Source organism: Rattus rattus, chromosome 5, assembly GCF_011064425.1.
Source record: "Rattus rattus isolate New Zealand chromosome 5, Rrattus_CSIRO_v1, whole genome shotgun sequence".
In the NCBI taxonomy this organism is placed as follows: Eukaryota; Metazoa; Chordata; class Mammalia; order Rodentia; family Muridae; genus Rattus; species Rattus rattus.
The window spans coordinates 133,507,305-133,517,991 of record NC_046158.1 but is presented as its reverse complement, the minus strand read 5'-3'; positions in this window follow the sequence as shown (position 1 = coordinate 133,517,991).

Genomic DNA, 10,687 nt, shown 5'->3' with positions numbered 1-10,687 from the left:
TGCTCCTTGGCTGGTGGTTCAGCCCTGCAAGCCTTCATGGGCCCAGGTTAGTTGACTCTGTAAGTGTTTTTGTGGTGTCCTTGGCCCTCCAGCTCAGTTCTATCCCCCACTCTTCCACAAGATTCTCTGATATCTGCCTGATGTCTGGCTGCAGATGTCTGCGTTTGTTTTCATGCACTACTGGAGGAAGCCTCTCAGGAGACAGTTATGTTAGGCTCCTGTCTGCAAGCAGATCAGAGTATTGTTAATAGTGTCAGGGGATGGCCTTTTCCCAGGGGATGGTTCTACTGACATTCTTCTACATGTAGACATCCAGTTAGGCCAGCACTATTTGTTGAAGATGCTTTCATTTTACCATTGTATAGTTTTGGCTTCTTTGTCAAATATCAAGTGTCCCTAGGTATATGGTTTTTTTTTTTTAAATTTATTTTAGGTATGAATATACTATAGCCATCTTCAGACACACCGGAAGAGGGCATGGGATCCCATTACAGATGGTTGTGAGCCACCGTGTGGTTGCTAGGAATTGAACTCAGGACCTTTGGAAGAGCAGTCAGTGCTCTTAACTGCTGAGCCATTTTTCTGGGTCTTTGATTCTATTTTGTTGATCACCCTGTCTGTTTTTATGCCAATACTGAAAGAATAAAAAATGCAGCTAAGAAGTCAGATGTTTAAAAAAGCCCTAAATACCTCAAATTCCAGACCCTGCCCTCTACCTGTACTAGCTGACCATAAAGTTAGATTAAAATCTTAGAGAATAATCTTGAGAAACAGGAAGCTCCTCCCAGGAACTGATGGGCCATAAAGTTTAACAATCTTGAGAAACAGGAAGCTCCTCCTTGTGATTTTTCATTAGTATTCTCGACACTTTCCAATGACACCATCCCTGCCCCCTAGGGTTATGGTTTCTCTCTTTAAATACACTTTTTCCCAGCCTTTCGGGGTCAAACTCCACTGCCCCTGCGTGGGATATGAGTCTCGACCCCAGTGCACTGGTTCCTATCAATAGACCTCATGTTTATTACAGCAAGGACGGTCTCACGTGAGTTCTTGGGGGGTTGCATGATCCCGAGACTTGAGTGAGGGTCTCCCCGCTCCAGGGGTCTTTCAATACTATGTCGTTTTTACTACTATTGCTCCACAGTATAGCTTGAAATTGTGGATGGTGCCCATCCTAGGTCAACTAGTCCCAGAGATGCCACTATGTTCCACAATCTCATGGAAATACTGTTTCCAGCTAGGGGGCACAGAGCCAAGGGCTATGCTGAAATCTTAAGGGGGGGTTTCACCAAGCCAAATAACCTAATATACCACAAGGACACTTGCTCAACTATGTTCATAGCAGCTTTAATTGTAATAGCCACAAACTGGAAACAACCTAGATGTCCCTCAACCAATGGATAAAGAAAATGTGGTACATCTATACAATGGAATACTATTCAGCTGTTAAAAACAAAGACATCATAAAACTTGAAGTCAAATGGATAGAACTTGAGACTATCATCCTGGGTGAAGTAACCCAGACCCAGAAAGACATGCATGGTATGTACTCATATTAGTGGACATTAGCCATAAAGTACAGGATAACCATGTTACAATCCACGGACCAGAAGAAACAGAGCAGTAAGAAGGGCCCGAGGGAGGATGTGTGAATCTGTAAGCAAATTAGACATTAGAAACAAAATAGTCACTGGAGGTGGAAAGAGGGAACAGGGTGGGAGTGGGGATGAGGAGGGGTCTGGGGATGTCAATCAGGTGTTGGGGGAGGGGACAGGAGAGGGCTGGGAGTGAGAATCGGTCTCGCTCTTATTGTTAAAGTCACAGGTGCTAGCTACTTTCCTAGGGAGGTTCTGTGTAGTCGAACTCAAAGCTTTGCTGCGATAATCGCCATGTAGAAACAGACCCCTTCCCAAAGTTTTAGATTTGTAAGAAATTAACCATGAGGTCAGACCCTGGAGGTTTTGACTCAGTACTTGCCAAGCTGGTACTGACTCAAGTTTCACCCTTCACCTCACGAGGATCCCTGCTGGCTATAAGGCTTGTGGGGTCCCCTGACACCCAACCATCCATCAGGACCCAGTTCTGAAACTCACCCTCACAGCCCCGTGATCCTGCTGACTCAACCTTGTGGCTTGGCCCTGTGGTCCCCAGCAGCGTTCCAACTGGAAAACGTCTTATCAAACCACTTGCAGTGACTCTCTGAGTTTGCATCAAACCTCTGTCCCAGCCTCTGTTAGGATCCTTTGAACTCTTTGACCTCTGTGGCCCTTAAATCCTTTCAAAGCCATCCTGTAACTTCCATATATACACATATGCAGATATAATTTAATTATTATGTGAAGCACAATTCAAGAGTTAACATTAGTGCCTGAGATTGGAATAAAAGACCCTGAGTTTGCCAGTGGCCAGAGATCAAAGGGAATCATGGGTACGTGGCGAGCTACAGCCAACGAAACTGATGTAGCCCATAGATTTGCTATCACCCAATACATTTCAGTGTTGTGGAAAGTCACAAATGTGTCTGTGCATACTTCGGCACAGCATGCTTAAAAGCTAGGCAACTGTTAAGTCAGCAGCACTCCTCCGGTCTCTGCTCCAGGTTCCTGACCTGACTCACTTCAGTGATGGCCTCTTTGAGGTGAAATCAGCCCTTTTCTCCCCAAGTTGGTTTCAGTGGAACTTAAGATAGGGTGAAGAAGCAAATGTGGGATTCCATGCTGTGCTGACTGGGATAGCTATGGGTGCATTGACAGTACTGGGCTGGGCACTCACCAGCATTTAAAGAATACATTTATTTTGGAGGTAGGGCTGAGCCTGCAGCTCAGTAGGTAGAGCGTGTGCGTAGTATGAAGGAAACCATGGGTTCAAGCTCCAGCGTCACATAAAGCTGGATACCTGTGATTCCAGCACTGAGGAGGTGGAGGGGTAGGCGTAGATTTTTTTAAAAATCTATGTCTTAGGGTTTGTGTTCCTGCACAAAACATCATGACCAAGAAGGAAGTTGGGGAGGAGAGGGTTTATTCAGCCTACACTTCCCTATTGCTGTTCATCGCCAAAGGAAGTCAGGACAAGAACTCACGCAGGGCAGAAACCTGGAGGCAGGAGCTGATGCAGAGGCCATGGAGGAGTGCTGCTTACTGACTTGCTTCCCCTGGCTTGCTCAGCCTGCTCTCTTATAGAACCCAGGACCACCAGCCCAGAGATGGCACTACTCACAGTGGGCCCTCCCACCCCTGATCAGTAATTGAGAAAATGCCTTACAGCTGGATCTCAAGGTGGCATTAACTCAAGAGAGGTTTCTTTCTCTGTGATAACTCTAGCTTGTGTTAAGCTGACACACAAAACCAGCCAGTATAAACCTACATTTAATAAGGGTTCTCAAATGCTTTGACCCCTCCCTCCCCTTCTAGCCCACTGTCCAAGGGTAGGGAGAAAACATGGTAACTAGGACAACAGGATGTGGACCTGTTTAGAAGTGGTTCTTTGAGGGTGATTCCAATCTCTGGTTGTTAGGATACCAGCATTTCCGTGTCAGGATACCAAACACAAATCAGCAGCAGTGGCACAATCCAGTAGAAACAGCCAGGCCTCCGCCTTATTGGCATGAGTCAGTGTGAGTGACCAGAACCAGCCTGGACATCAGGAGAACCTCTCTGCTCTGTCGCTCTCAGTGAAGTGGAGATCAACAAAGATGATGATGTGAGACCAACAAAACATTGCAAAGCTAGCTGTGCAAGCATGCTGTCACTGTCTATTGAGTCCTATTTATACTCTTCTCTAAACATCACGAGTCCTTCCATGGGCCTTGCCTCAGCAAGACTCCATGTGAGTCTCTCTAGGCCAAACACTAAATGAGTGTGCATCACCTGTCATATCCAGAAACTTCCATATCATATAGGCAGGATGATCTGAAAGTCAAAGTCATCCTTGGTTACAGAGGGAGTTTATTTGAAGTCAGCCACTATTAGAGACCCAGTTTTTAAAATGTCTGCAGTGCATGAGTTTTTCTGCCTGCAGCAAGCAGTGTGGGCTGTGGAGACTGACTGGCACCCGAGTCCTGGACTCCCTGCTCACAAAGCTCTGACTTCAGAGACATGGCGTCTCCATCTACATGGAGATGGAGCCTTGCAGGACAGTAGACTGCTCCATAACTGTCTCTTGGACTTGAGATGGCTGAGTGGGTAAAGACACTTTCCTGCCAGGACCGATAACCTGAGTTTGATAAACTGTGGTTGGGGTGAGAAGGTCTTGGGTGCTGGGTGTCCTGCTCCATGTGGACTCAGGGGTGCTGGGGAAGGTGGGCTTGGAACTCAAGCCTAGGAGACAAGGAAGCCACAGGAGAAACTACTCCTGCCACTCAAGTATCCAGCTTTTGATAGCCAAAGCCCAATGTGACCAGGCCAGAAAAAAGAATAGTTGTCTCCCTGTCCCCTGCCACCCAGACCTGTTGGTAACTTTTGACAACTCTGGGTGGATTTCTCAAAGGTGGAGGACCTGGCACCTGAGGATTTTTCTGCCTCTACCTGCCATTGCAGGCTTCAGGAACCTGTTCCTGTCTGGGCCACTGGAACAGTTTCCATACACTGGAGGTGGAAGCCATCTAATATCTCAGAGATCTGCTGCTCTGGAGGTCTGAGAGAGCCACCACTCTGGCCAGAGCTGCAGACTTGCCTGGCAGGGGAAGGCTCCTGAGAGCACTGAGCTGTAGCATCGTGAGAATGGTGTCTTCTTATCTACTATGAAGAGTTCAAGCTCAGTTCATTTTAATCCCTTCTGGCAAACCGTCAGAAGCTTAAAGGTTGTTACCTCTGAATTGACAAAGTCTCTCATGTTTGTACACTCTGCTGTCTGCTCACTCCATTCTAGGAGGAAGGTGGGACAGGAACCCAGGACCCTCTGGGATTCATGTGGTGGAAGAGAATGAAAGGAAGCTATATTGGGACGTATACATGTACTCTGGACATTTGCTCCCTCTTGTGGTTGCAGAGACAACTGCACCCTGATGCTTGACTGGAGGTCAACATGTAGAAGAATGCAAATCGATCCATGCTTATCACCCTGTACAAACCTTAAGTCCAAGTGGATCAAGGACCTCCACATCAAACCAGATACACTCAAACTAATAGAAGAAAAAGTGGGGAAGCATCTCGAACACATGGGCACTGGAGAAAATTTCCTGAACAAAATACCAATGGCTTATGCTCTAAGATCAAGAATCGACAAATGGGATCTCATAAAATTACAAAGCTTCTGTAAGGCAAAGGATACTGTTGTTAGGACAAAGTGGCAACCAACAGATTGGGAAAAGATCTTTACCAATCCTACAACTGATAGATGGCTTATATCCAAAATATACAAAGAACTCACGAAGTTTGACTGTAGGGAGACAAATAACCCTATTAAAAACGGGGTTCAGAGCTAAACAAGGAATTCACAGCTGAGGAATGCTGAATAGCTGAGAAGCACTGAAAGAAATGTTCAACATCTTTAGTCATAAGGGAAATGCAAATGAAAACAACCCTGAGATTCCACCTCATACCAGTGAGAATGGCTAAGATCAAAAACTCTGGCAACAGAAGATTCTGGCGAGGATGTGGAGAAAGAGGAACACTCCTCCATTGTTGGTGGGATTGCAGACTGGTACAACCATCCTGGAAATCAGTCTGGAGGTTCCTCAGAAAATTGGACATTGAACTGCCTGAGGATCCAGCTATACCTCTCTTGGGCATATGCCCAAAAGATGCCCCAACATATAAAAAAGACACGTGCTCCACTATGTTCATCGCAGCCTTATTTATAATAGCCAGAAGTTGGAAAGAACACAGATGCCCTTCAACAGAGGAATGGATACAGAAAATGTGGAACATCTACACAATGGAGTACTACTCAGCTATCAAAAACAATGACTTTATGAAATTCATAGGCAAATGGAGGGAACTGGAAAATATCATCCTAAGTGAGGTAACCCAATCACAGAAAAACACACATGGTATGCACTCATTGATAAGTGGATATTAGCCCAAATGCTTGAATTACCCTAGATGCACAGAACACATGAAACTCAAGAAGGATGACCAAAATGTGAATGCTTCACTCCTTCTTTAAAAGGGGAACAAGAATACCCTTGGGAGGGAATAGGGAGGCAAAGTTTAGAACGGAGGCTGAAGGAACACCCATTCAGAGCCTGCCCCACATGTGGCCCATACATATACAGTCACCCAATTAGATAAGATGGATGAAGCAAAGAAGTGCAGGCCGACAGGAATCGGATGTAGATCTCTCCTGAGAGACACAGCCAGAATACGGCAAATACATAGGCGAATGCCAGCAGCAAACCACTGAACTGAGAACAGGACCCCCGTTGAAGGAATCAGAGAAAGGACTGAAAGAGCTTGAAGGGGCTTGAGAACCCATATGAACAACAATGCCAACCAACCAAAGCTTACAGGGACTAAGCCACTACCCAAAGACTATACATGGACTGACCCTGGGCTCCAACTGCATAGGTAGCAGTGAATAGCTTAGTAAGAGCACCAGTGGAAGGGGAAACCCTTGGTCCTGCCAAGGCTGGACCCCCAGTGACCGGGATTCTTGTGGGGGAGGGCGGTAATGGGGGGGGGGAGGATTGGGAAGGGAACACCCATATAAGATGGGAGGGGAAGGGGTTAGGGGGATGTTGGCATGGTTTTCGGTAAAGGGAATAACATTTGAAATGTAAATAAGAAATACCCAATTTAGGAAAAGAAACCCCAAACATTACTAATAATAAGACAAAAAAAAAAAAAAAAAGAAGCCCCACCATCTCCTTTATTTACTTCATATATTCCTCTAAATGCTCCCCACTTTTTATTTCAAGACATCTAGGTTCTTCGGAGATGGCTTAGTCTTTATGGTGCTTGTAAAAAGGAAGAAGGTCCTGGGTTTGATCCCAGCACCCGGGTCTTCAGGCTCAGTGACGCGTGCTTCTCTAGCTGCTGAGTCACCTAACCAGCCCTATGGGGATAAGTTAAAAACCCTCAGAAGCAAACTGTCTTAGCAGAAGATGACTGCACAGTGGATATGAGCGAGAGCTGGATGTCAGTAAGTTTACGTTTTTTTAAGATAATGTGGTGGAAAGAATCTTTCCCTGGCCCCCACCTCCGAGTCTAAGAGAGCATTCACCCTGAATATTCAAGAAAAGCTGCCCCCCAGCTAGGACATTACTCTAGCTGCAATTAGATGGTAAGAGAGTGGTCATGGAGAAAAACGTGGCTGTTCCACGGGTTACGGTTACACCATGCTTTGTTCGGACTTCCCCTGAGCTTGCCAAACACATGAATGGAGGACACGAGGCAGACTGAGAGCCATGGGAGCACAGAGAGCCTTTTCTTCGCTGCCCGGTAGAGTAATTCTGCTTTCGCCTGCTCTGGACAGAGAGGGAAGGGACATAGTCACGGAGTAAACTGTCAAAACAGCAACACAAGACCCAAACCCTGCACCATTGTCATTTCATCTTCTAAGAGAGAAGAATCTGGGTGAAAGGGCAGCTTGCAGGGAGCTGCACTCCCATGACTGTGGCCACGCCCAGGGGATGTCTGGAAGGGAGAGGGAAGGCGGCTTTTAGCTTGCCCACAGGTGCTCCGCTCCCTTCCAGAGTGTGAGCTTGATCCTCCCTTCCCTGGTGACTCAATAGAGTGAAGAGAGATGCAGAGAGAGTGATGTGTACGGCTTTGGAGAGCAGGCCATCAAAAGCTTTCTGCTTCTCTCTGGGTCAGGTTTTTGGGGAAGTCCCCTGCTGGGTTGTGTGAACACTCCTTATAGTTTGGATGTGACATGTCCCCCAAAGCTTGCTTGTTCTCCAGTCTATGGATTTGTGAAGAGGCAGAGGAGCCAGGGAGGCGGGGCTTAGTGGGAGAGTTACATCATTGACTCCCGCACCCCCACCCCCCGCAGGGAACCCTGGGGCTCTGATTGCCTTTCTTCTTGCTTCCCAGTTGTCATGAAGTGAGCCATGGTGTGTGTCTTGTGACAGCCTAAAAGCAATAGAGCCAGTGAACCATGGACTGAAAACTCTGAATTCAAGAGCCAAAATAACTTTACTCCCCCTTAAGTTGATTTCCTCAGGCATTTTGTTACACTGTGGGAGAGCTGGGTGTCGCAACACTTCAGCTACTCAATGGGAGGTTCTAGTTAAATCATGTCTCTGTCCTTTCACTCTTGAATCTGGTGATACATATAATATAATATAATATAATATAATATAATATAATATAATATAATATAATATAATATGTTCTTTACGTCTCACTAGTCCTCAGTCCCTCTGTCATGGGGTCTCTAAGGCTGGACAAGCCAGTGAACAGCATGCCCCAACGTTCTTTGTTTCAGTTCCTGCCGCCTTGAGTTCTGGCCCTAAACTGAGGGCTCAGACATTTATACCAGGCCATGGGGTGTTGCTGTGACAGAACTGACAGCACGTTTTCAGGAGCACTGTGGTGGTCTTTTAGCTTTGGACTGGGGAAGCCATGGAGTTCTCAGACCTCCGTGGGCTGCTCTGCGGGAACTTGGAAGAAATGGTAAGAGCGATGCAGATGATGGAGGCGCGGCTTGTGGCGTTCCAGAGGGACATACGAGAGTCTGATATTTTGAATTAGAATCTGTAGTCTGGTTATCTGAGGCTTGTGGTTCCAGAGAGCTGGGGGTGCCAGTCTGGAGCAAGAGTGAGGTTGAGACGTGTCCTTGAAATCTCATCCTGCATTTCTCAACACAAGTAAGCCTTATGACCTCCCACCTCTGCCACTCTTGAGGCAATCATGTAGCCTGGTGGTCAAATTACATGTTAAATGTCCCCTCTCCTTATAAGGACATGTCCAGCAAGCATCTGGAATTCCTTTCCACGCAAGTGAAACATTTCCAGTACGTTGGCCCCAGCCAAATAATGTACACCCACCCTGAAAACCCTCCATCCCTCCCCAAGGTTTATATAGCCCTTGTTACCCCCAATAAAGAAGAACTGTTTCTCTGAAAGTTATCTCTGGAGAAAGCTATTTCTCCTGTACTCACACTGACTGGGATCCCTGCCCAGCAGGCAATAGTGCCTGGATACTCTTAGGGCTGAAGCAGAATCAAGGTGGCAGGGCATGAAGAATTGACCGTCGTTAACAAGAGACAAGAACCCCTGAGGTGAAACCTTTGCTTTGCTGGGGAGATCAATGCTGGTCAGCTGGAGCTGAGAAAGTAGTGGTGATTAAGAAGAGACCAGCATCACAGAGACAGAATCTTGTGGAAAGCATCCCTCCCTCCCCCCATGATCATCTTGCAGAAACTCTGGTCCAGAGGGGGCCAAGGCTGTATATTGTGTTGGTAGCCACAGGGTGGTGCTGGCTTTGGCAGAAGCTGAGTCCCTGAAGAGAGTCTGGGAGAAGGCATTGGTGAAGGTACAGCCTCAGTTGTAGGAGAAGCCCCAAGGATAAAGAGATCATAGAGAGAAGTTGAGGCTTGGCACTGTGTGGCAGGGTCAGAGTCCCTAAAGAGAGCCCAAGAGAGGCTATTGGTGAAGGTGCAGCCAAATGGCTGTGGAGATGCCAACGTTTTGAAGATGCCAGTTTCATACATGGGATGACCACCAAGAATATCAGCAGCTGTCAAGTGGAGCTTGTCTAAGCCTCAGAGAGACATTGCTGTCCTGTGGCATTGCTGTCCTGTGGGCATTGCTGTCCTGTGGCATTGCTGTCCTGTGGCAATGCTGTCCTGTGGCATTGCTATTCTGTGACATTGCTGTCCTGTGGTAATGCTATCCTGCGGCAATGCTATTCTGTGACAATGCTTTCCTTTGGCATTTTCCTGTGGCAATGCTGTCCTGTGGCATTGCTGCCCTATGGCAATGCTGTCCTGTGGCATTGCTATTCTGTGACATTGCTGTCCTGTGGTAATGCTATCCTGTGGCAATGCTATTCTGTGACAATACTTTCCTGTGGCATTGTCCTGTGGCAATGCTGTCCTGTGGCAAGCCTTTGGAGCCTAGAATATCACAACCAAGTCCCAGAAGTCTACACTGGGCTTTACACTGTTAGACTTTGGTTTTCAGTTGGACTGACTCTGACTGGTTCTTTCCTCTTGGAGTAAGAAAGGATCTAACTTATTTTGGGTTTTACAGGAGCCCACAATGGAGAGATTCTGGAGATTTAGAAAGACTGGGTACTTTAGACAGATTGAACTTTCAGAGTGTTGGGAGTTTTAAAGACTGAGACTTTTAAAAGTTGGAATGTTATATATTGTGATACTAATATTAACAAGCTATCTTAAGGAAAAGTGGGAAAGGAAATATTTTAGTGGAATAGTGATGCATCTGTGTGTCAAGGTGACAAGGGTCAGTTGTGCTAGTTAGTTTTATGTCAACTTGACACAAGTTAGACTCATTTGGGAAGAAGAACTCTCAATTGAGAAACTGCCTCTCTAGTTCATTTTCTTTTTCTTTTTTCTTTTTTTTTAGTGTAGAATAGAGTTTATTCAGGGGATGAGAGAGGGGAGAGAGAGAGAGAGAGAGAGAGAGAGAGAGAGAGAGAGAGAGAGAGAGAGAGAGAGAGAAGAGGCTGGCCATGAGGACGTGGAGAGAGAGGGGGGAGTGGAATGGGGAAAAAGAGGGAAATGGCTGAGGACAGAGCAGGAGGAAGAAGGAAAGAGCAAGAGCTCTGGTTCATTTTCTTGA